Genomic DNA, 6,664 nt, shown 5'->3' on the forward strand with positions numbered 1-6,664 from the left:
ACTTGCCATTAGAAAGTTTTGGTACATGCGCAGCTAGGCCACTTAGAACGAGACGAGCAGCAGACGACGCGCGCGGAGGCCTGCGCCCTGTCGTCTGCACGCGCTCACGCACTATACATGTATGGTGAACACTCGTTCGCCAACAATGGAGTCAAAATTTATCAAATTTCTCGAAGAATGTGCGTTACGGCCATATGTTTCAAGTGCCAGCGCTGCGCAAAATATGCAAAATCGTTTTCTTTCGCTTTACTGTGCCGATAGCAAGTACGGGACCAGTCGGCTTCGACTGAACTGTACAAGGATGGCGGCTCGGGCAAGTTGGAACATATCCATGACAGCAGTGCACGGCAAAACAGAATGCATACACGAAAAGAGGACAGCGATTCTCCAGTCTTTTTCCTTTTCCCGTGTCTTACAGTTTTGCCGTGTGCCAGCTAGCTGTTATCACGAGTGACAAAGCACATATGCCATGCGCGACAAATGTTAATGGACAGTACCTACGCTAAAACGCGACACGGGGAATAAAACCCGAGTCAGAATAGGAAGTATAAACCACTGCAGATAATGGACCCTGCGACAAGACGCCAAATTGCAAGCTGACCAAGCCTTCACGACTCGGCGAACGTAGGTAAAAGCCGAGCTTACCTTTCGACGCGCTGCCGCCGTCAACTCGGCACACGACAGAACATTCTGGATAAGAGCACTGAAAGCATCACGTCGATTAGAACGCGATCACGAGAGCGCTCGACTCACGTGCTGCGCGTTCTCTCGAGCTGTCCGCAGCATCACATCCCAGAAGTCCCACGGAAGCCCTGTCAAAATAAGGACGCGCACGTGAGACGCATGTGGCTCGTCGTGCGCTGTATCACAGGAGCGCTGACACTCCGCCAGCCTGGCCCGACTACCAACCAACGGCATACTCGCATACTCGTGGACAACTTTTTTTGCCTATGCAGGCAAAGATACGGGGGCGGAGCTTCTAACATTTGTATCAATGCACCAAGTAGTCCGTCCAAGTTTGACATCGCTTTCGGTTCCGCTTTCGTTTTTGGCGGCGTAAATGTCAGATGTCGATGTTTATTTATTCGTCAATGAACACGGTTACCGTTCAGTCTTAGGCAAAGTTACGCCCTTTGGATTGCCCCTTCTGCCACACAACGACAATCGTCATCTGCCTTGATGCGTTTCTTTTCTTGAAAACGCCGCGCCCGCTACTTTCCTGTCGGGAATGCTATCATGCTGATAACGCGCATGCCGTTCGTTACTGGAAAGTACCCGGCTCTCAGCGTTAAAGGAAGGAAACGCATCAAGGCAGATGACGATCATCGTTGTGTGGCAGAAGGAGCACTCCAAAGGGTGTAACTTTGCCTAAGAGTGTTCATGCGACGATGCTTTTACAGCAGGTTGCAATTTTTCGTTTAAAACTATCGTTAAAATTCTTGTTTCAAGTGTATGCAGAGAAAATGCAGGATTTTTTTTTTTAGATGTAGCAAGCTTGAGTTCGCTGTTACACACTCTTACACTCTAAGAAAAGTTTACACCCTTTGAGTCGTATCTTGCCACACAACAACAAACGTCATCTGTCTTGTCCACATTTCCTTTCTTTAACGCTGCGAGCCCGGTACTTTCCAGTCACGAACGGCATACGCGTTATCGATGTGACGCAGCATTCTCGACAGCAAAGTAGCGAGCGCCGAGTTTCCATGAAAGGAAACGCAAGCAAGGCTGATGACGATTATCGTTGTGGGACAAATACACACGCCAAAGGGTGCAACCTTTTTAAGAGTAAAACAAGATTACACCCTTTGGGTTGTATCTTGCCACACAACAATAAACGTCATCTGTCCTGTCCGCATTGCCTTCCTTTAACGCTGCGATCCCGGTACTTCCCAGTAAGGAACGGCATGCGCGTTAGCATGACATCATTCAGCATGACATAGCATTCCCGACATGAAAGTAACGGGCGCTGCGTTCTCAAGAAAGAAAACGCAAGCAAGGCAGATGACGATTATTGTTGAGTGGCAGAGATACACCCCAAAGAGTGTAACTATGCCTAAGAGTGTAAACTCTTAAGCAAAATTACACCCTTTTGCCACAGAACAATAATCGTTATCTGTCTTGTGCGTATTTCCTTACTTTAACGCTGCGAGCCCGGTACTTTCCAGTAACGAACGGCATGTACCTTATCTGCATGATAGCAAAGGTGGAAACTGTTCTTCGAGTGTGTGCACTTTTAAACAAAATTACACCCTTTTGCCACACAACGGTAATCGTCATCTGTCTTTTCCGCATTTTCTTTCTTTGACGTGGCAAGCCCGGTGCTTTCCAGTAACGAACGGCATACGCGTTATCAGCATGACATAGCATTCCCGACAGGAAAGTAGTGGGCGCGGCGTTTTCAAGAAAGGAAACGCATCAAGGCAGATAACGATTATTGATGTGTGGCAGAACACTCTAAGAACAGTTTACATCCTTTGGATTTCCCCTTCTGCCACACAACGATAATCGTCATCTGCCTTGATGCGTTTCCTTTCTTTAACGCTGCGAGCCTGGTACTTTCCAGCAACGAACGGCATGCGCATTATCAGCATGATAGCATTGCCCGTTCGTTACTGGAAAGTACCAGGCTCGCAGCGTTAAAGAAAGGAAACGCATCAAGGCAGATGACGATTATCGTTGCGTGGCAGAAGGTGAAATCCAAAGGATGTAAACTGTTCTTACAGTGTTCTGCCACACAACAATAATCGTTATCTGCCTTGATGCGTTTCCTTTCTTTAACTCTGCGAGCCCGGTACTTTCCAGTAACGAACGGCACGCGCATTATCAGCATAGAACAGTTTACACCCTTTGGAGTGCCCCTTCTGATAACGCACGTGCCGTTCGTTACTGGAAAGTTCCGTGCTCGCAGCGTTAAAGAAAGAAAACGCATCAAGGCAGATAACGATTATTGTTGTGCGGCAGAAGGGGCAAGCCAAAAGGTGTAACTTTGCCTAAGAGTGTAGAGTGAAGGAGCGCTCCAAAAGGTGTAACTTTGCGTAAGAGTGTGACAGATATACACACCAAAGGGTGTACCTTTGTCCAAGAGTGTAGCAATATTTGAAATTCTGTATGATTGTCACTGAATTTCAGGCACGTTATTGTCAGTTGGCTAAAACGTGAGGCGGACGAATATAGTAGTGTTCATAGGACAATTTATTGTACGTGTACACAAATAAATAGAGTATTAGGCGCATAAATCTACAAAAAAATAGAATTTATAGCGCTACGTGAGGCGAGAGAAACAGAGCATGCGAGATATAAACATGATGATGATGATAATCAACGTGATGACGGCGCTTCTGGACAACGAAAAAGCCAATGTCTATGACGTCTTTGCGGCTGTCATAATCGCTTTCGCCACAAGTATAGCCTTTAAGATCGGCATTTTAAATTCAAAGGGTATCACCTTATGGAGCGTGCATAGATTTTTTTTTCATGGGAGCATGTATTTGAACACCGCTAGAGTGTAGTGCTTAGGCCTAGAATATACTTGCTATCCTTCCTCCATGTTGCTATAGACCTTTTCATCTAAGCACCCCCTTCCCCCTTTCCTCAAGCAATTAATATCTAGCGAGGAGCAGTGGGAGGCTAGGTGCCTTGCGCAGCTCCAGGCCCGATCTTCAGGACATCCTGGAGTGGGCTGAGAGGATAAAGGAGGCCTACTTCAAGTAGTTCCTCCCCCCACCCTCTATTCCATTGCCCTCTTCCCTTTAAAGAGGGATAAATAAAGTTTTTCATCATCATCATCATCGGACAAGGAGGAAAGGGTGCGCGGCGAGTCTTTCTTCCTCTCTGGCTTGTGCTATCCGGCGCGGCAATGCTTGAAAGTAATGCTATCGCGTGGTGCGGAACGATTTTGAGATGTTTTAGATCGTACTTTGTAAAATTTACGCTATGTCTGTTCATATAAGGTCGTCAGGGAAGCCTTTCGGTGCATCGGTAACTACAGTACGCGGAAATATCCCTTGGTGGCGCAAACACGCGACGCACATTGTCAGGCGCGGTGTGTGTATGTGTTGTGAACTATTTTGCGTATATCGGTTTTAATTCAAGGAAGGTAACCGGCCTCTCTGTATTACCAGCATGAAATGGTAAATCTGCTCACTATCTGATCGCTTGGCGTAGGGACTAAAACATGAGAGCGCATGCTCGTGCACGGCCAACATAAGGCAACCACGAAACATCTAAGCGGCAGGCGCTATCAAATATTTGGGATATACCAGCATCCTTCTGACACATTTCAAGTCCAGTAGGCTTGACATCACTATATGTCTGCGCTAGCCTCGTGCATGAGGCCGATGGCGCTGCTCAACACAGCGATCACTGCGTTTGGTGAACCAGCATGCTACATATGTAAGCTATAAATGAGAATAAAGCGGTTTAACCGAGGGGCCCGATTTTTATTAGTCATATCATACGAAGCCAACCAACACTGACACCAAGGACAACACATGGGAAATTACTAGTGCTTAATAAATAAAATAAAGAAACGATAAATTAATGGAAACGAATCGATGAAAAAGCAACTCGCCGCAGGTGGGGAACGATCCCACAACCTTCGCATTTCGCGTGCGATGCTCTACCAATTGAACTACTGCGGCGCCATTTCCCCATCCACTTTCTTGGGTTTTTATGTTTCCTAGCGGAACCCTGGGAGTGTTAGCCAGCGCCACCACTCGCAGACCTTGGCGACGGATGTAGAACATCCTTTCTGCCGCAGGCGTCACGAGAACGTGATATTTTTTGGGTGAAGGTAGCCGGTCAATAAACCCACACATTCTACCTGAAGGCATCAATGTTGCCGGATTCGAGACCATCGTTATGTAATAAACGAGAAGAAATGGGGTTAAACCGAGGGGCCCGATTAGTCATACGAAGCCAACAAACACTGACACCGAGGACAACAGAGAGGAAATTACTTGCGCTTAATAAATGAAATAAAGGAACGATAAATTAATGGAAATGGAAAAAAGAAAACAAGAAAAAAAAGCACCTCATACGGCAGCTGGAAAACGGGTTTGTGTTTGAGTTTTCGCGTAACAGAATTACGTTTTCTCGCATATTCGAATTACAATCTGAAGCTATCATGTCTGCGGGTGGAGTGTAAGTCTTACTTTACCAATTTTTGGACGCATTGACACGTGTGCTCGTTTATCTTTATCAGGAGACCACGTTTCACCGCTTAACAAATGTTATCACACAGCGCAGGACGGCCTGCATGTATCGGAAGTTTCTGGAATGTTATCGACGGTTCCATCCGCTCTCTGTCAGCGAACCTTGTGTAATCTGATTGCATGTATGTGCGACGCGAACAGTGTGGAACTTTGTGGAAGACACTCGGGTCCCAGCAATTTCTCTGGAACATTCGACGACTACTGTATAAAAGCCGACGCGCTTTACCCGCTGATTAGATTTTCGACGATCGCCGAGTGTGTTCGCCGCTATCGTTGTTCTTTGAGTGTAGCCCGCTTTTGAGGGCACAAGTTCGCCCAATGAAACGCTAGTTTCGTTAATCACAGTTTTGCTGCCTTCTTCACCGTCACTGCTACGTGACAGTATTTTAGGAAATTAAATTATTTCGATATGCACTTGCGCTAGGCGGGGGGCCTACAAGAATGAGGATATACGTTGCACTTCGGCACACGTGCGTGCAGGAAAAAGACAACATGCATTTTAGTTGTTTATTTTTTCGCTAACACTTCGTTTGGAGCCACATGTCCTTTCCACGTGTTCTTCCCCTACAACACTTTGGGAACGAACATTTTCAGTAGTCTCGGTCACTCCGATGAAGGCTGGGCCGCCAGTAGGACAGAAAATAATAGTATTTTTGTTGTTGTTAAACGTGTGATTATTCCTTTCATGATCATTTGTCCAGGTTCAACGTACAGTCCTAACTCCCTTTCCTTCCCTCTCTCTCTCCACACACACACACACAAACACACACACACACACACACACACACACACACACACACACACACACACACACACACACACACACACACACACACACACACACACACACACACACACACACACACACACACACTATGGCAAATGCTTGGGTGCAAAACCTGTTTTCAGTCGCTCAGAAGACAGGATATTCGAGTTACAATTAGGTTCCTGGTATCTGAGCTCATTGGCGTTATCTTGCGCGCGTTCTGCCGGCGCAAGCAACACACTCCCGTGTTATCACTCTGGGCAACCGCTCGTCGCGTTTTCGACAAGCGTGAGTACCGAAAGAAGGTATATGTTGTTGCGGGACCACAAAAATTAAGCGTCGCAAACTTGTCCCACTATGATTCCGCACACGCCAAACGATCCTTACCACCATGTCCGAGCTGCTTTTCTCTGCGTCACGACAGGCGCAGCGGCGAGTGTGCCTCAAAATTATCCCGAAATGTGGCGAAATTAATAACAATAATGCTCGGGATCAGAGAAAGCGTCACGAGCTTGTCCCAGTAAGATTCAGTACAAGCCAAACTAACTGCGTCACCCGGCCGAACTGCCTTTTTTTTTTGCTAACTGCGTCACAACAGCAGGCGCGGCGAGCGCGCCCAAAAACTAGCGCACTTTTAGTTACAGTAATGCGGGATTCACAGAAAGCATCGCAAACAACACCCAGT

The 6,664-nt window shown here is 46.8% G+C and overlaps 1 protein-coding gene across 1 annotated transcript in view; it reads right to left on the minus strand.

Annotated features, from left to right (window-relative positions):
* LOC142560733 (uncharacterized) overlaps positions 1 to 747 on the minus strand; it is a 68,686-nt gene extending 67,939 nt beyond the window's left edge. Inside the window, exon 1 of the mRNA XM_075673029.1 lies at positions 646 to 747. The gene's annotated coding sequence lies outside the window, so the exon portion shown is untranslated. The remainder of the gene's footprint in view (positions 1 to 645) is intronic.
* Positions 748 to 6,664: the final 5,917 nt, after the last annotated feature.

This window comes from Dermacentor variabilis, chromosome 10 (assembly GCF_050947875.1).
Source record: "Dermacentor variabilis isolate Ectoservices chromosome 10, ASM5094787v1, whole genome shotgun sequence".
Lineage (NCBI taxonomy): Eukaryota > Metazoa > Arthropoda > Arachnida > Ixodida > Ixodidae > Dermacentor > Dermacentor variabilis.